This window comes from Magnolia sinica, chromosome 12, assembly GCF_029962835.1.
Source record: "Magnolia sinica isolate HGM2019 chromosome 12, MsV1, whole genome shotgun sequence".
In the NCBI taxonomy this organism is placed as follows: Eukaryota; Viridiplantae; Streptophyta; class Magnoliopsida; order Magnoliales; family Magnoliaceae; genus Magnolia; species Magnolia sinica.
This window is the reverse complement of record NC_080584.1, coordinates 78,208,573-78,228,711: the sequence shown is the minus strand read 5'-3', so window position 1 is coordinate 78,228,711 and position 20,139 is coordinate 78,208,573. Positions and strand designations below refer to the sequence as shown.

The window sequence follows — 20,139 nt, the reverse complement described above, 5'->3', positions numbered from 1 at the left end:
AGAAATAAATAAATAAATAAATAAAAACTAAGGTTAGTAAAATCCTAATCTTAAACTAATCCTAAAACCAATTAATTTCAGAAAATCGTAACCGTCAGTCCCCGGCAACGGCGCCAAAAACTTGTTCACTCCCCAAGTATAGGGTTGTGATGTAGTAATAAACTCGGTAAGACCGAGGTCGAATCCACAGGGACTGATACCTGTACGTTTCCTGAAACTAGGTAGAAATAGAACCAGACTAAGATGTGACCTAAACCAAATAGAATTTGATGAATAATGGTGAGAGATTGATGTAAAACTTTAAGAAATTCAAGGGAAGGAAACTAGGGATTCAGAGGATCCACTTGTAGAGATCAGGGAGATCTTATGCCTGCATCAAGGATTATGGAATTCAAACTGAACTACTTGATCTGGTTTTCAAGAGATGAAAGGTATATGAATTAGAATGGATTCCATCATCTAACCATGCCCAAGAGACAAAGCAAACAACAGGATTAAACTAATTACCAACCAATCAAAAGTACATGAAAGTTAGGAAGAGTACTATCATCCAACCATGCCCAGGAGACGATGGTGAACAGCAGGGCCTCCTGACGTCATAAACATCAAAAGAGAAAAAGAGATATTCAAAGCCATTGCAAACCCATTGTAATTTCAGTCACAACAGACCATTAAAGACTGAGAAAATATTCTTTTAATAATCAACTCAAAACCAAGTTCAGTTCATAAATTTAAATGGAAAGCAGGAAATAGTGTCTCCCATCTCGCTACAGGCTTCACCTCTTAGCCCTAGCTAAGAGGATTAGCCACACATGGATGGGCTGATTAAGCAACAAAATAAAAATAAACTGGAAAAGAAAAGAAAAGAAGAAAACACTTATTCTTTCTTCACGCTCTCCCGTTCCAGCATCATATTCCAGCCAAGCCAACCTCTGGACACGTCTCTTCAATCCTTCTCCAAACAGTTACAGCAGCAGACCACCTGTGCTCTCTGTCTACAACCCAAAAACCGATCACCCTGCACTCCACCTTCAGCTCCTTTCCTCAAGAAAACAAAACCCAAAGCTCTTCCCAGCCGTGCACTCCAGCACCTTCCTTCCTTTCTCTCCTCACGTTGCCAGAGTTTCCAAAAACTAATGCTCAAAACGTGCATCAGCAGCCGGGACTCCTCTTCCTTCAAACGCTGCCTCCCTTCCCAAAAACTAAGCTTTTTCTTTTCTTTTTTTTTTTTCTTCCAACCCCAGATGCCCCGTTCAAACAAAATCTAAAACTCTCCCATCCCCCTCTCCGAATCCTCTTCTTCCCTTATATAGAGCAGGAGGGTGTGCAGGAAGGCCGGAGTCCGCGGACGACTTGGCTGTGGAGACGCCGTTTACGCACAACAGCTAGATCGGAGTCTTCCCCTACTCTTCTTCTTTGCTTTCCTTCCAAAAGGACAACGTCCTCTGGGGGCTTTCGAGCAGACCTTCATGATGAACGGTTCAGATCGTCCGTCCGATCGGCTCCACGAGCGCACAATCTGCCGCAAAAACCGGACGGCGTCGGTTGCGAAACAGAGTGCGTTACGTACTTACGCTGGCTGATGGTGGGGCCCACATGGCTTTCGTTTTTGGAAATCCACACCGTCCATTCATATCAGCTCCAAAAAACAGGTAGGATGCACTGTTTTTGGATAAAAATCGGTGCGGTCCAGGGACGATTTCATTCAGCCATCCGTCGCTCTTTTGGGGCAGCTAGAGATCAGTATCCATTGTATCGTCAAATTCTGTCGCCTAGGACTTAGTGAGCAGGTCGTTATGGACTCGATGAATGGCTTGGATTCTTTATTTGGCCAATGGGTGGGGCCCACAGGAAAGAGCGCAAGATTTTCTTCCTTCCGCAGGGAGGAATTTGAATCGGAGAAGGAGAGCTCGGTCAGCGCTTGCTGACCGAGGTTTGGATTTTTGGTGCGCGCCCGGTGCACCTGCACAACATGTACGTGCACTACTATATGGGTCCCACAGAGATGTTTGTGAGAAATCTACTCCGTCCATCTGGTTTTTCACACGATTTAAGGCATTGAAACCGAAGATGAGGTGTATCCAGAGATCAGGTGGGCCCCAGATCAGAAATTTATGGGCTGATCTGTCCGTTGGGCCACTTTCACAGTGATCCAGGAGCTGAAATTTTACGTGTACGGTTCATTTATGGTCCTCAGGCCACGTATGAAGTTTCGAACTGATCAGATGGTGGGAACCCTATAATCTTGCATTCTGGACACTTTTCAGGCCACTTGAGCTTCGATTCCTCGATTTCCGCGGACCCCTGGTGTATAATTTCGTCGCTCTTGGTCTTCTAGAGTCCGTCCCATGCTTTAGTGTCATCAGATCGGTAAATCCATGCTTTTTAGTGTCCTTTCCCAGTCCAAGCTCATGAAGACGCCCTGCATCACAAATTCAATTAAATTAGGCTATTAAACGGTGCCATGCTTGTAAATCCATGCAATAAATGGGTCTGATATGCAATATTTGACCCTCAACAAACACTCAAAAGCTTTTATAACATTTTTAATTGTTAGACTGCTCTTTTAATTGTTAAAAAAATTGATTACACTTAATGATACTCTGATTGATTAGATTGTATGGTCTATTAGTTAATTTACATAGAATTTGATCAATGGTAGATAACTATGACAGTGGAGGGATTAGATTAAATATTAAATAAATAGTTAAGGCAAGATCATATACATCCAATGTAATGGACCGTATGAACGAATATAGGGTGGTAAAGTATCATAGTATGTAGTATTTCTTCTTGAAATCTAAATTCTTTATAAATAGATCTTATCCTAAAGAGTTTAGAGAGAGAGAAAGCCATAGATGTTCATGCTCTATTGGGCATCACATGGAGAGAGAGAGAGAGAGAGAGAGAGAGAGAGAGAGAGAGAGAGAGAGAGAGAGAGAGAGAGAGAGAGAGAGAGAGAGAGCCATAGATGTTCATGCTCTATTGGGCATCACATGGAGAGAGAGAGAGAGAGAGAGAGAGAGAGAGAGAGAGAGAGAGAGAGAGAGAGAGAGAGAGAGAGAGAGAGAGAGAGATGCTTCTCTCCTTCACTCCATTACATTACACATTTTACACATGTGAAGTCCACCATAGTTGGCTTTGTGCATCTCCTTAGCCCTACTCGAGGGTTAATGTTTTGCATCTCATATTCTCTTTTTGCTAGGGTAGATCAAATAGAGACCTTGTTGTTAGATGACTGACATGACAACTCGATAGTTTCTCATTGATTTGATCATGGTATTGTAGCTATATTAGTTGTTTTTTCCTTTTATAGCAACTTCAAAATATCTAAATTAGAATCATAGGACTAAAATCTAAAATGATTATCTTTAAACTTTTACATTCTTTTACATTTTAAATATTCTAATAGAAATGCAACGAAAGGTATTGAGAATCGAGTGACTGAAGATGCATTATGAAGAAAGTAAATGGATGGATTAGAAATTTAGGGGTTGGCAATCCTTTTAAAAGGAGGATTTATTCTCAGATGCCCTTTTCTTAAAGTTATTGGAAAATTCTCACAAGGAGGCAGCTCATTTATGGGATTATGGCGCCCAAGGAGGAGAAGCCAAAATTAGGATGCGTGACGCTAAATGTAAATATGTCGTCAAGGAAAAATCTAGGAGAGAGTGGTGGCAGGGGTGTTTGTAGGAATCACTATGGTTAGGAGATCTTCAATTTTCGACCCATTACATTCAGGGTTCAAACATAATCATGGAAGCAGGGGACATGCTTGATGGTCAAGAAGTTGCGAAATGCAACAAGTGCACGTGGAGAGTGACTTAGAAAATTCTTGTGAAATGCCTAAATAAAGAGAAATACATATCGGGGTGTGTATGGTATCTCTGCGGGGAAATTAGAGAATTTTTTGCAAAGATGTTGTTCAAGTTGCATCTCATTTATTCTGAGAACAATGTGGTTATGGATGGGCTTGTAGGGTTGGGCAATACAGGGGGATGTCATAGAATGTACTCAAGCAAGGAGGTAATCCAGGGGTGTTTAAAGGTCATCTCTTACTGAATCATGTGGGACTTGGCAACAACTGTATATTAGGATTGTATTTTTTGTTTATTTTTAATTTTTGAGGAAGTGTGAGATGTATAGAATTGCATGTTGGTTTTCTTCATAGAGTTGGTGGACCTAGGAATTGTCCGGCATGGAGTGCTTGTACATGCCTCTTTTCTTAAATACAATTATAGCTGGTGTGCTCTCACCTTTTAATTATTTATATGTTTTGCCATCACCTTAATGGCCAATCAAATAGGTAGCATTATGGCGTAGAATGATTTTTGAAACATAAATTATCCAAACTAAAGCATTGCATATAGGTGGACGTGATTTGCACAACACCCTTCCATGTGACCTGATTTACATCAACTAGTTCGAAAACATATATATCCATTCAATAGATATTCTTTTTAGAAAAGATTGGGGGATTGATGTATGGATATAAAAAAGATTTATCTAAACATGGTAAGACGAATGCCATTATACCCCTATACAAATGCAAGGTATTTATGCACAAGACACCCAACCCATTAAAGAACTAGAAAAATGCTTTACATCAGGACATGCTTAAGTTTACATTCAATAGCTATTTTGATAGCACATGAGCTTTCAAAAAGACAATACAAAACCAAAGAAAATAGATCACTATCTACCAACAATGTCAACATCTAATATTAATGTCCATTAATGAAGCACCGACAATGTCAACAAGTAACTACTATCAACAGAGTTCCCAAGTAAATACCTTTTTCCTATGAAAATTTTCATCTCATTGTCGTTTTGCCCGTGAATCCTTTACCATGGATGGTTAGGAAATAGGAAAATATTTACTGCCAACACTTTCTAAGCATAGATTATTGGGACCTTTATTTAATTTCATCCATTGTTCATTCAAATGGTCCACCCACATAGGGTCACCAAATTTTGCACATGTCCCACTTCATATATCTCATGTGAAATATATTCAATGAACAATGTAGAAAACGGTTCAATGTATCGGTTACAACTTGGTCCATCGGATCCCTTCAAACCATGTGATTATATAATATTATAGAGCAATGATCAACATGGCTAAGTGAAAGGGAACCTGTTGAGGGTTAAAGATTGCATATTAGACCCCAGTTATTATCTGAATTTACGGACATGATACTGTCTAACGGACTATTTTAATCGTGTTTGAGCTGCAAGGTGAGTTTAGGAGCTCGGATGGAAACAGGGTGTTAAAAGCATGGATTTAATGCTCTGAAGATACCAAGGCAAGAGATGGACACCAGGGGACCGAGATCGAAAAATTTACATGCTAGAGACCCGAGAAAATTGAGAAACTGAAGCTCAAGTAGCCTAAAATTAGTACAGAATGCAAGATCACAGGGTTCCCACCATCCGTTCAGCTCAAAACTTCATATATGGCCTGAAGACCTTAAATAAGTTGTACACGTCAAATTTTAGTAGTTGGATCCTTGTTGAAGTGGTCTAACGGTCAGATCAGCCCACGAATTACTGATCTAAGGCCCACCTGATATTCAGATATGCTTCAAACTTGGGCTCTATCCATTAAATGAGATGATAAAAGGGACGAACGGATCAGATTTTCCACAAACATCAAGGTAAACCCCACTTCACGTGGAGGGTGTACACAGCGGGTGTACACCCGTTGTGCACCGGACCAACCAAATGGGTCAAAGTCGGTTTGACCGACCTTATTTCTTAAAATGGAAATCTCCATTTTCTCTGTTTCGCAACAGGGAGTTGCGGGTGATCTCAATGGGCCACCATATGGACCCATCAGCTCAATCCAAGCCGTCCATTCGAATCATACGAAGGTCCTGATCAAGATATGGTAGTTCTTGGTCTGAAGAATGCCAAAAAGAGGTTGCAAATGTGCTACATGGTAGAATCTTCGCCGCAAGATCAAGTAGGTTGCCCGCGTCAACAGAAATCCAAAACCGACCATATCTGAACGGATTTTCGAGGAGAAATTGATGGACGGTGTGGATTTCGCTGAAAATTCTGATTATGGGCTTCACCTATCATTAGCGCACGAAATGCGCAGACCCTGTTACAGCGCGTCCGAGACCTGACGATCTGGGTCCGTTTGCACTCATAGCCAAGATCGGTCCGACTATCCTGGCCATTAAAAATCTCTCCAAAAAAGGATCGACCAAGGCCAAGACAATTGAACGTCTTAGATTTTTTATTCATGGCTATAAATTCGATCGGATGCAAGTGATTTTTATGTTGCTGTCGCAAAGGTGTGTAAATACCTCTAACTGTCTCCACCATCTGGATCTCTCCGCACCGACGTCTCTACGCACTCCTCTCCACAGCCCTTTCACAGCTGCTATAAAGAAAGAAGAGAGAAGAGAGAAGGGGCATTGAATTTACGGCTGAGAGAGATATTAGTTTAGGCCTTTTGTTTTCTTTTCTTTTTTTTACTATTTTATATGAATTTTGGAGTGTTTTACCCTCATCATGTTGGGCTGAACCTCTTAATTAGGGCTAAGAGGTGAAGCTTGTGGCATGATGGAGTTGATCATATGGCTTGGATTCATGCTAGTTGAATTACTTTTGATGTTAGTTTGATTTTGAGGAATACCTTTAGTTTTTAATGGTTTGTTATGACTTACATTACAATAGATCTGCGATGGCTTTGAGTATTTCTTTTTCATAATTGTGATTATGCAGTTAGGAAGCACTGTTGTTCACCATCGCCCCTTGGACATGGTTGGATGATGAAATCCTTTCTAACATTCATACGTCTCTCAGATTGGCTGTAAATTAGTTTAATTCTGTTGTTTACTTTGTCTCATAGGCATGGTCTTGTGATGGAATTCATTCTAATTTATATCTGTCTTATCTCTTGGAAACTAGATCAAAAGAAGTTCAGATTGATTTTCATTATATATCTTCCAACTGGATGAAGATAGGACTCCCTGATCGCTACAAGTGGATCCTTGGCACCTTAGTTTCTTACCTTTAAATTTCACAAGTTTTAGTTTAATCATTTACCATTATTTCCTCATATTCTCTCGATTTAGATTTCATCTTATTTTAGTTCTAGTTCTACCTAGTTTCAGATTACGTACAGGTTTTGGTCCCTTGGGATTCGACCTCGGTCTCACCGAGTTTATTACTACATGACAACCCTGTACTTGGGGAGTGAACAGAACCTTCCATGCATGTAGTTGCATTTGGACCATGGGCATCCACATCACCTGTATGGACCGTTTGTTAGGTCCACTATTTCTAGGATCCCCGAAAAAATCACACTTGCCAGGTGATCCAGACCTTCCAGTCGGTTGCATACAAAATGGATGGTCAGATCACTCATACAAGATAGGTTATATCACAGATATTTAAGACCATTCTTTTGCTGTAATGTTTCAACCATTGTGAAAGAACAGGAACTGACTTAACGGAAGGTACAGGTGATGTAAATGGCAACAAAACCCATGCAACTATTATGTTCTCAAACTTTGTGCTATGAGAGCTTTCTATGTTTTGCTTAGCCCATACATGTGTCACTGGCTCACATGTGTGCATGAACCAAGCTGTCCATCAGGAAGGTCCCACAATGTAACTGATCCGCCACAGTAATCTAGCTCATCAACAATTATGTGTCCTAGCTAGTAGAAACAGGTAGATGGCCTGGAAAAAATATTGCCAATATCCAGCGGCTCATCTGTTTTGTAAGTCATGGCCCATCTGATAAGTTGCCTAGCATCTCCAGTGTGGAAATGGTGATATTGGTGGGCTAGGATCAGCAAATTGAGGGAAAGGGCCATTTTTTTTATTTCCCTAATTCCGAGGGAAGGAAGGCCCAGTGATGGCCTGACAAAGGCTGCTGCGATGAACCAACTTCAGTCGACTTTTGTTACTGTTTCAGATCTCCTGGTTTGTGTTAGGGGCCTATATAGGTTAGATAAGTTTGGTCTGGGCTCAATTAGAGAAGCCCATAGGTAGTTTTGGGGTTTTTTTTTTAATTTTTTGTTCAGACTGTACAGAGTTATATCTGGCTCTCCTGGTTCCTTTTTGTCCCCGGGAGACCCATTTTGATGTATGTCATTTTTGGAATATATATACACCCAGTTAAAACAAAACAAAACAAAAAAAAAAAAAAAAGAAAAAAGAAAAAAAGAAGGTTGCCTAGCATCTACACAGTGGGAAACCAAGTAATGAAAAGCTCTGGCGATCACCATACAGAGACGGGAAGACGAATAAGAAGGAAAATGCAGAGAAATTTTGGAGTAAAGGAAGAGCATACCCGGAGCTAAGGTCGTTTGACAGATACAGAAGTCTTTGCAATAATCAAAATACAATCTTCTCTATCTATGATTCTCGTAGAGAGAAACCAAAAACGGAAGCTCGTTATATAGAGCTGTAATCCCATCCACATGCCTCCATTCATGGCACGTGAGAGTGATATCCAAGCTGTCCATCATGTGGGTCACACTTAGAAGATTTTCCAAGCCAAGAATCATGCTGGCCCACCAAGCAGCGTACTGGACTCTTCTTTTAGAAAATGTTCTCTCCTTTGGACACCTTTGCGTAAGAGGAGGAGAAAGACCGAACATCTATTGAACGAGAAGAGCATGAATAATACACTGAAAGAGTATAACCATCCGTATGCATGCACACTACCATAACCTTCTCTCAGTGATTTCGACAAGAGCTTTATGGTCCACACAAAACCAACGGTCTATGATTGCAATAATATGCTAAGCCACTGTACATATGAAATATAGGTAATTCAATCCAAACTGTTCAAATCGTTGGGCCTATATGGCACAAAGTTAAAAAGAACACACTGGATAGATGCACCTAATCAGTGAGCACAAAAGAAAGACATGGATAAATGGCAGATAAACAGTCTTCCGTTTCTTGTCCTTTTCTTTTTTCTTTTTTATATTTTATTTACTTTTTTTTTTTTTTTCCTTTTACTTTTTTTTTTTTTTTTTTTATATTTTTATACTTTGCTTTTCTTCCTTTTTCTTTTTTATTTTTTTATATTTTCTTTTGCTTTTTTTCCTTTTTCTTTTTTCATGAGCCCGCGAAGAGAGTTGTAGGATCCTAGAGAGTGTGGGGTTAAGAGTGGCAATAGGCCGGTACCTGCACCAACCCATATTTGGTTGGGTTGGACCTATGCCGGGGTTGTGCCTGGATGCATGATCGGTTAATTTCCGGGATGGGTTTGGGCCCAATTCATTTTAGCCCAACGGTACCCATCCCCACCACCATTTCATACATGCATGTCTTATGTACCACGGATAACTCATTGTAATCCTTGATTAGACAACCCTTCTGCCTTGATTGAATATGATTGATTCGTTGCCCTCCAAGTGCTTATTTCATTGTATACGTGCATCCTGCCTGATCGCTGGATGGATTAGAAATATTTCAGTTGGGAATAGAATATTTTATAAACTTTTGGGGCAGCTTAGGTGGGTCGGATGGGCCTGGGCCCAATCAATTTCATCAGAGTCAGATCTGTAAGTCAGGTATCCTGCCAAATGCTAGCTTGTCTGGCCCGGCCCAAACCCTGCCTACTTTGCAGAATGGATTGAGCTGCAGCTGGCTTTCTTCCAGGTGAAAAGGAGATCTATCTTAAGCTTCCTCTCTTCTTACCACCAAAAGGGGAAATTAAAAATATAAAAAAAAAAAGAAAAAGAAAAGGAAAAAGGAAAAGAATGATTTTTTTTATTTTTATGTTTTTTCTTTTCTCGCCACCGAGGAGAGCATACATTCTCTGGAAGAATATTACTATCCATTTCCATATGCATGACGGTAACCTAAGCCCACTGCACTGTATATATTCTTTTATATGAAAGTTGAATAACCTGGGTCCCAGTGGGAGTGGATTCAGTCAGATTAGGGTAACACCGAGTATGGTCAGGCCGGGACTGTTGGGTCGCCTTCATATTTGTTTGTCATCATTTAAAACTTCGTAGGACCCAAAATAATGTTTATTTACCATCCTAACGGTTGATAAGATCACGTAGACCTGGATGAAAGGAAATGCAAATTAACTTAATCCAAAACTTCATGGTCATCAAGAACTTTAAGGTAGTGTTCAATCACTCCTGCGGTGTGTTCTACCTGAGATTTCGATCAGCTTCATTTTTGAGCTCATGTCTTGAAATAATCTACCAAAACGGATGGACAACATATACACACACACACAACACATTAATTAAGACGAGCCCATGGCCACGGATTGATCGAATTGGGCATTAGCTTGACTAAAATGAAATCTGCTCCCACTGTGCATGCCCTTGCTAAAACGGAGATAATATGATGATGGCTACTGTACACCTGGCATTTATCTAACTCCATCCTAACTTTCCAAATCAATTCAGCGTATTTAGATATATCACAGCCCAAAAGAATTTCACACTAGGTAGGTACACGTAATTATTGAGTTAGTGATGGTCCAGTGATCAATCAACCATCAAAATTCCAAAATTCTAAAAATGCAGTCCATTCTCCTTTTCTTGTTCATTTTCTTTTCTTTTTCTTTTGTTTTGCCTTTTCTTTTGAGAACTTACAGTTGTAGAATCCCAGCAGTGTATACAATTAAGAATGGTAATGAGCCTGGCGACCCACTGGACAGAGTGAAATTTCGATGGGCTTGGACTTACTCAAATGGCCTGGTGCCGGGCTGGCATGCATGGCCAGATTATTTCTCCACCTATCCTAGCCCAGCATAGCTTTACGTCATATATGCATTTTATGTCCTACGATATACCATTCTAATCCTTAATTAGACAACTCATGTGCCCGTACGGTTGGTGATCTGAACCTCGAATAATATGATTGGAATTTTATATTGAGAAATTTCTTTTAAGATTTTATTTTTTAAATAATAATAAAAGGAATATAAAAATGAGAAGGGAAGCGAATGTGTGGGGGAGGCGAGGCTGGCGTCTCGTGGCACGACTACCGCTGCTACCACGGCACACAAGGCGATCCTCTCTGGTTTTACTTCCTTGCTGACGTGTATGCTCCCAGGTGATGGTGTATCTGTGGCGGGGAAACGGATTGGCTACTCCCCCTGACACCAGCCAATGGCCGGTGGTCAGTGCTCTGTGGGCCCCACCATGATGTATGTGTTTCATCCATGCCGTCTATCTATTTTTGAAGATCATTTTACAGCATAAGACAAAAAATGAGGTATATCCCAGTCTGAAATGGACCACATTACAGGAAACAGTGTTGAATGAGCGTCAACCATTAAAAACATTTTGGGGGCCATAAAAGTTTTAGATCGAGATGATTTTTTGTTTTACCACTTCATCTGGGCCTGCATGACCTAATAAACAGATTGGATTTCAAATAAACAGTACAGTAGACCTTAGGAGGATTTTAATGATGGATATCCAATCTCAGGTGGACCACACCACCTAAACACAAAAGTGATTGGGTATCCATTATTAAAATCCTCCTAAGGTCCACTGTACTGTGATGATGATGGGGCGCGGATTGGATACTGACAAGGTCGGTAGCCAAATGGCTACTGAAGTGACATCAACAAGCTACGTGGACCACACCATGATGCATGTGTTGTATCCATACCGTCCAACCATTTTTAGAGATCGTTTTATGGTATTACAAAGAGAAAGAGATAGATCTAAAGTTCAAGTGGACCCCACCATAGAAAATAGTGGTGAAATCTGCGCATGTGAAAAAACAAAAAAAAGAAGAAGAATAAAGTTTACAATAATAAGCATTTAATCACCACTGTTAATTACGTTCTGGTCCACCTATAATTTGGTTCTGCCTTATTTTTAGGCCATACCTTAATATGAGCTAGCAAAATTAATAGATTGAGTGGATAAAACATGTGCTTCATGGTGGGGCTACGATATCTACGAGTACCGAGGTCGTTGCTGGCGATGTCACGACCGAATCGGATTCCGATGACAGGGGACCTGAGGGACACCGATTAATTGGAAGCGGATTGGCTGGTGTAGGACACACTAGCGATATATCTGGTGTGGGTGGGTGTTGTGCGAAGACGAATGCTTACGCTCCTCGAGCTCCGAGTTGTAAAAACGGTTAAAAGGAGGTCATAGTTACGTGGGCTCCAAAATAATATATTTATTATATCCACACCGTTCATCCATTTTTCGAAATCATTTTACAGCATGTGCTAAAAAATAAATCATATCCAAACATCAACTGGATCACGCCACAAATAGCAGTGGGGATAATGATTTTTACCGTTAAAACATTCTTAGGGCCTAGTATAACATTTATTTTCCATCCAATCATATCCAAACATCAACTGGATGACGAGGGAAAAAAAAATTCATATTGATCCAAAACTTCTGTAACCCCAAAAGAGTTTCAATGGTAGACGTTCAATCCCCCACTGCTTTTTACAGTGTGGTCCGATCTTTAGATCTGTCTTATTTTTTTGGCTCAAGCCTTACAACAAGCTCGTCCAATGGATGGACGGTTTGGATATAATACATACCTTATGATAGGACCCCCAGAACTTGCTGCCATCAACACATTAGCTATATGGCCGGTGTCTGGTACACCAACCAATCCGCTTCCCGATTAATTACGTTGTGTCAGGATTCTGTGGGACCTACCATAATGTATGTGTTCTGTTAATGCGAGCCATCCGTTTTGCTAGCTCATTCTAGGGACGAGCCTTGAAATTGAAGTATATCCAAACTTAAAGTGGACCACACCACAGGAACAGTAAAAATTGAACCCCTGTGGTGTAAAGCTTCTTGGGCCCAGGAAAGCTTTCAATCTAGCTGACATTTGTATTTTTTTGCATTCGCCAGGCTTGTCTGACCTCATCAATAGCTTGGATGATAGATAAACATCACCGTAGGCATTACAAAGTCACATGAAGCCCACCTCAATCTCTGTGTGAAATTCACTCCCTATATCAACGTGGCCATATCATGTTCGAAAATGAGTCAGATATAAGACCCAGGTGGACCACACCACAGGAACTAATGGGGATATATGCACCCGCAACTGAAACCTTCGTGGCCTCAGCGGGACGTGCACATGTTATCCAGCTGGCTTAGAGACTAGTGTTTCCTCTAAGGATAATGAAAACGACACATATACCAGTCTTTTACAAAAGTTCCGCGGCCTTAACAAAGTTTCAATGGTGCTTTTAATTCCTATTGTTTCTTATGGTAAAGCCCACTTTAGTAATGGATTTGGTTCAAATTTTTGAGTTGTCATCGTAACATGATCGGGTGACAATGATGGACCGGTGGATTTCAAATCGATATTCCAATGAGCTCCACATGAAGACAAAGTTACATGGGCCTACCAACATATCAGTTACATCAATTTCACGGGCTCATGTTGAGACGGGAGTCGAAATATGAAGAACATAGAAAACTTTAGTTGCACACGTCGCATATAAAAACATGGGGATTAAATAACCAGCACGGAAACATGAGGGCAAGGAAAATTTGATCAGGCTATACTTGTGTTCTCCGTTCATCCCATTGGGAGTGATATATTCTTTTAAGAAGGTTTGGATGGGTTATATATAAATATTACATATCATGGGTGGGTCCTGTATGGGTCATGCTATACCCTATTTCTCAACATTTATGAGGTAGTTAATTAGAGATGAACATATGTTATAACAAGAAAAAAAATATAACGTTATAGAGATCTTCAGGAATATTTGACCTGCTTATACAAAAAGGAGCTGCTGTGAAGTATTTTAAAGTAAACCGGGTGGCTAAGAGGCATCTAGCAAGGTGTGGCTAAGAGAAAAGATGCGGTCAAGAGGTGTTCAGGAGCAGACCAAGCGGTCGAGAGGTGTCTAGAAGTAGAAAGTTGTCGAGCGGAAGAGGAACAGTCATAGAGACATGTATTAAGAAAGGGAAAATGGATGTAGAAGTCTAATGTAGTGACTTTTCAGTTACCATAACAGTCGGATTGAAGGAGAAAAACGTATGAAAGAGAGTAGTAGGAGAAATCTATTAGTAGGGGATATCTACAGAACAAGGCATCTCACACCAATCAAATCAAATCAAATATATCAATTTACCTTATCTCAATCTACCATAAGATTAGCAATAATCTAGTATAAGTAATCCTTAGTTGTAATTCAGGCCTACTCTCATACATTGGACTTGATATTTATCCAATATTAGCAATTCTTTCAAGAGACACATTCTTACAGCCGCTCATAGTGACCAATTGTGACTTTTTCCTTTTGTTTGATTGCACTGGTATACTAAAAAGTCATTTCTTATTAAAGGCAAAACACAACCCACTTTGGGAGGAAGAACCCCACCCTCTAATTATCGCTTGATCTTTACAAAATTCTACAAGTGGTTGAGTAGGCGACCGATCTTATTAAATTTCAGTCATATACATTCATATTGGACGTATTTGCTTATTTCAATGCTTGAGGTTGGAGTTGATTGGTTTGAATCAAGCTTGTATATTGATTATGGCACGCTAGCACACACCGCACATGACATAAAATAAATCGAGTGCCAACAATTTTTGGCACGCTCAGTGAGACTCTAAGTATTATTATACTTACTGGTGCATTAGTCTTATGAAGTCATAAACCAAAGATAGGTTCATCAAGCACATGAGCAGTTATGTTTACTACCGAATCCATACCTCTTCCATTAAATCCGGATAGGTCATCTTCATTTCGAATTAATCCTCTTGAAATTTTTATTAGCTAGAATGCTCAATATGTAACAAAGAATTTAGCATGTCGCCAAACAGTTATGAGTTCAATCTGAAACTTTAAGTATATGGATAGCCAACCATGTCGAAAACATGAATAAGATGATAGCTCTTTTTGTCAAAAGAATATCGTGGCACCTTAATTATAGGTTGATACTAGTTTTATCGAACATCTAGCACTGATAGCCCTGATACAACCAATATTGCAAGCATCCTCTATGGCGGAACACCCCTCCTACTCCCTTATAGGAAGTATGAAATCTTCCGCTACCTACTAAATTTAAGTGACTAGAATGGGAGGTTAGAAATGTTATTCCTACAGAAGGAAACCAAGGTATAACTTGGGGGGGAGGCAGTCGTTTCTTAGGAATCCACCTTATCATGGAAGGCAAAACTGGTTAAGTGTAGAACTACTACTAGTGGTTGAACTACTCCAATTGAATTGTAATCGAATTATGCAATTGGTCTAAGAAATAGCAAGCCTAATTATGGGCAATACTACTACTCCCATCTATCATAAGCCTTATTTGGAATGGACTGACTGACAATCTTGGGTGGGTGGGGGGGGGGGGGGCAGTCATTCCTTGGGAATCCACCTTATCATGGAAGGTAAAACCAATTAAGTGTAGAACTACTACCAGTGGTTGAACCACACCATCTGAAGTGTGATCGAATTATGCAATTGGTCCAAGAAATAGCAAGTCTAATTATGGGCAATACTACTACTCTAGTCTATCATAAGCCTTATTTGGAATGGACTAACTAACAATCTTCATCGTCGCGACTGACTTTGATATTTTTCGATCGAGATGACTGAATTTAACTAAGACAGGTGAATTTGATGTGTTTTGATCAAGATGACTGAATTCGACCAAGGTAACAACTTTGATATTTTTTGACCAAGACAATTGAATTTGATGTTTTTCGATCAAGACGACTGAATTCGACTAAGATGACCGAATTTGATGTTTTTCGATCAAGATGGCCGAATTCGACCAAAATGACTAACTTTAATGTTTTTCAAACAAGACAATCGACTTCGATCAAGATGCTTGACTTTGATATTTTTCGATCAAGATGACTGAATTTGATGTTTTTGCTTGGCTGAGTAGTCATATTTATTACGCCGAACGATGAATCAACATCGCTCTCACCTTTTAAACCAAAGGCAAAGTGACGTGGAGGGCAATGTTATTCTCTATTTCTGACCGTTCATAAAATAGCCAATTAAGAATAGATATGTGTTATATAAAGAGAATAGACATGTGTTATATCAAAAGAAAGATATAACATACTAAAGATCTTTAAGGATGCTTGAAGTACTTTTTACGAAATCACGACTGGCAAGATGATAAGACAAGGAGCCGTCGAGATTTAAGGGGCAACTAAAGGGCCACCATTATATATGGATTTTATCCACACCATCCATCCACTTTTCCATATTATTTTAGAATATTAGCCAAAACATAAGGCTAATCCAAGGCTCAAGTTAACCACACCACGGGAAGCAGCGGTGCTATGGACGACCACCATTGAAACCATCTTAAGGCCTATCGTGTTGTTTATTTGCCATCCAATATGTTGATATGGTCATATACACTTGGATGAAGTGAAAAACCAAATATCATCTTGATCCAAAACTTCCGCGGTCCCAACAATTTTTTAATGGTAGGAATTTAAGTAGGAATTTAATTTCCATTGTGTGGTTCACTTGAGACTTGGATCTTTCTTATTGTTTGGCTCATAATTTAAAATAATATGAAAAAATAAATAAAATGAATGGGTGGTGTGGATGAAATCAATACGTCATGGTGGCCCTACAAATACCAACATATCTTAAGTTGGAACAGGCGGGGTAGTACCTAGTCCATGCCCTTCATGTGGTAACTGACGTGGATGCACCCACATGATAGCATCCACGTGTTAGTGCCCCATCTTTTAAGAGGCGCGGATTGGGTACTGCACTGCCGGTCTCGAGATAGGGACTGACCCCTTCATAAGTTCACAGAGACCTAGGTGAAGGTAAAACACATAGGTTAGCTTGATCCAAAACTTACATGGCACCTAAGAAGTTTTTAATATTATCGTTTAATCCCCATTTGGTGATTCACTTAAACCTTGATTTGCCTCATTTTTGTGGCCCCATGGGCAGCTCTAAGGGGTAGGCAAGTGAGGCAATCGCCTAAGGCCCCCTAATTATGAAAGCCATATATTATAGCAAAATTAAAATTTCTTAATTATGAAGGTCTTGTATTATAGCAAAATTAAAATTAAGAAGAAGATAAAAAGCTTAAAATTTTTGAAATAAAACTTATTGAAAGGCCTACTAAATAGGAACATCTAAAAATTAGTTTACAATTTGAAATTGAAAATAAAAAATAAATCTTAGAAACTAGCACTACCAATAATAACAGTCTAACTCTATTGTCTCTTTTCAAAATAATAGTATCATTCACGGTAAATTCTTCTCCTAAAACCTAGGACCACAACTACCTACTTTATTGCTAATTAAGTTCTCAAAAAATTAAATTCTAACATCATTTTTCTAAAAAGGTAAGAAGCAAATTTATGGTTTAATTTTAAATTTATTAATTTTTTTTTAAAAATAAACTAAAAAGCCTCATTTTTATGACTTGCCTAAGGCCCCCAAAAATGTTGAGCCACTCCCGTGTGGCCCCATCCTAAAATGACATGGAAAAATGCATGGACGGTATAGATCAAATCCATACATCACAGTGGCCCTTAGGTCCCTAACCTATCCTTGTCTCGGGACTAGCCGTGAAGTACCCAACCCACGGAAGTTCCTGCCTTGGAAACCTAGGTGGGGTTAATTGTGATGTTTGTGAGAAATCCACCTCGTCCATCTGTTTTGTGAGCTCATTTTATGACTTAGACCAAGAGTGAAGTGGATCCAAGGCTCAAGTCGGCTGTGCTAAAGGATAAGGTAGGTAGTGAAATTCCTACAGTTGAAACATCCTTGGAGTCGACGGTACTGATGTTTACATACCATCTATACTGTTCATAACGTCATTCCTACTGGGATAAATTGAAAACAAGGATATTATCCTGATTCAAAAGTTGTGTGGCCCCGTGAATATTTCAACTGTTGACATTCAATCTTCACATTTTCGGCTCACTTAAGTATTAGATCTGCTCATAAGCTCACAAAACGGATGGACGGAGTAGATTTCTCACAAACATCACGGTGGGCCTCACCTAGGTTCCCAGCGCAAGAACTCATTGCCAAAGGTTTTTGGCAGGAAATCCACGTTCCCAGCCCGTGCCCGTTCCTCGGATTAGATACTGACGAGGTCAGTAGCCAAATCGCTACCAAAGTGACGCCACCAAGCTCTATGGACCAACCATGATGCATGTATTGTATTCATATTGTCCATCCATTTGGAGAGATCATTTTATGGCATTAGAAAAATAATGAGATAGATCTAAAGTTCAATTGGACCCCACTATAGAAAACATTGGGGATAGTGACATCCACCGTTCAAAACTTCTTAGGGGCCACAGAAGTTTCTGATCAGCTTATATTTTTGTTTTCACTTCACCTATCTCTATGTTAACTTATGAATAGGTTGGATCTAAAAAATACATCATAGTGGGCCCTATAAATGTTTCAACATTTGGTGTGACTGCTCCCATGGTTTTCCGTGGTGGGTCCACTTGAACTTTAGATCTATCTCATTCTTTTTCTCATGCCATAAAACAATATCTACAAATGGTTGGACGGTATGGATACAACACATGCATCATGGTGGGGTCCACAGAGCCTGATGATGTCACTTGTCAGCATCTAATCCGCGCCCCCTTCCGTACTGTTGACGTGGATATGTGAGGTGGTCAAAGTTCACTGAGTAGCTCGTTCTGGGAGTCTAGCTGATTAGTTCCGTCGACGTGCAAGCACCACTGTCAATATGGTACATTCAATCTGAGCCATCCATATCATGGGCCATGCTTTTCATGCCTTTGACCATAAATTTTTGGTTACTTCACTCCTCAGGTGGGCAATAGTTTACGGAAGTGCATGTGGTGGTTCATCGGCCGAGCATGATGGATGATATGCAGCCACTTATAAATTATTAAAATTTTTTACAATTACTTCAAATTTAACTGTTCAAATTATGCATACTTCTATAGATGCATGATGAGTGCGCTTATTTGATTGGACGGTTAAAAATTGTAAAAATATACAATTGATTTATTTTAGTAAGCAAGTGTCCACCAATCAGTGGTTACGATTGTTCCAAAAAAATCTGAGCATTTGTTTTCCCAATTCATAGGGTTTAATTTGAGTTAACATAAGTGGTGTGTACCATTTGCAAGCTGATCTGTTGTTTGTTGGTCCAGGCTGTCGGTGTTGGATTGCTCTTGTTGTTTGAACATGCCTGATCTGTTGTACTAATGCACGGAACATTGACATAGCTTTTCGGAAAAACTTGAATAAATTTCCGTGCCCTTGTATCCATGCCTGTAGCTGAGAGATGTTATCTTTCTGTTCTTTGTTCAGGTATTTGCACTTATTCTTACCTTCTATTGCACATGGCAACATAAAGGTCGCCAATGTCTTGCTCAAAGATGACCTTGATCTACAGGAAACGAGAGATGGTACATGTTGAACTCATTAACTCGAAGTAAATAAACCCTTCACATGTAAGACCTATTGCTTATGCAATTTGGGATCCTCAGTTTGGTCGGCCAGCTGCAAAAGCCTTTACTTAAGAAGGTGCTCTTGGCCTAGCCATTTCAAGTTATTGTTTCCCCTCGGAAGGCAGATTCTTACACTTGATTGGTTAAATAACAATTCCTATCTCACAAATTATAAAAATCTACTATAATGAAAAGGAATGAAAAGTGAAACCTTGTATTTTGTGTTAAAATTTTGGGATCCACAGTAAATAGGTCGGAATAAAATCTACTATCAATTAGACGTCCACCAATTAGCCACGTAGGAAAAAATTTTGCTCTTTATGTTTATTTGGTGATCCATCTAAATTGGACCTTTAAAAAAATGTTGTTGGTCATGTACTGTTTCTTTTATGTGGTTTTGTATCAAAGTTTAAGGTCTTGGTAGAGCCAAATGCCATATTCGAGTAAAACACTTGGTTCATCTCTTGTTTGCTTTGTTCACAGGGGCATCTGCTACAGTTCGATGGTCTACTGGAATGAAGATTGCCTTCAGTGCAGCGAAAGGGCCTGCCTTTCTTCATGGAGCAGAAAGGCCAATCATCTATCATGACTTCATGACATCAAACATCCTGTTGGAAACAAAACTGCAGCCAGGACTGAAATAAAAGAACAAGGCAGCATGATGCTGCAACTGGACAATTACAAAAACAAATGACACATCATCTGCTGTCAACCTGGCTTGTAATCTCCTTC

The 20,139-nt window shown here is 39.7% G+C and overlaps 1 protein-coding gene across 1 annotated transcript in view; it reads right to left on the bottom strand.

The window, feature by feature from the left end:
* Nucleotides 1-8,917, bottom strand: part of LOC131221818 (uncharacterized) — a 41,097-nt gene extending 32,180 nt beyond the window's left edge. Inside the window, exon 1 of the mRNA XM_058217123.1 lies at nt 8,315-8,917. The gene's annotated coding sequence lies outside the window, so the exon portion shown is untranslated. The remainder of the gene's footprint in view (nt 1-8,314) is intronic.
* Between the last annotated feature and the right edge of the window lie 11,222 nt (nt 8,918-20,139).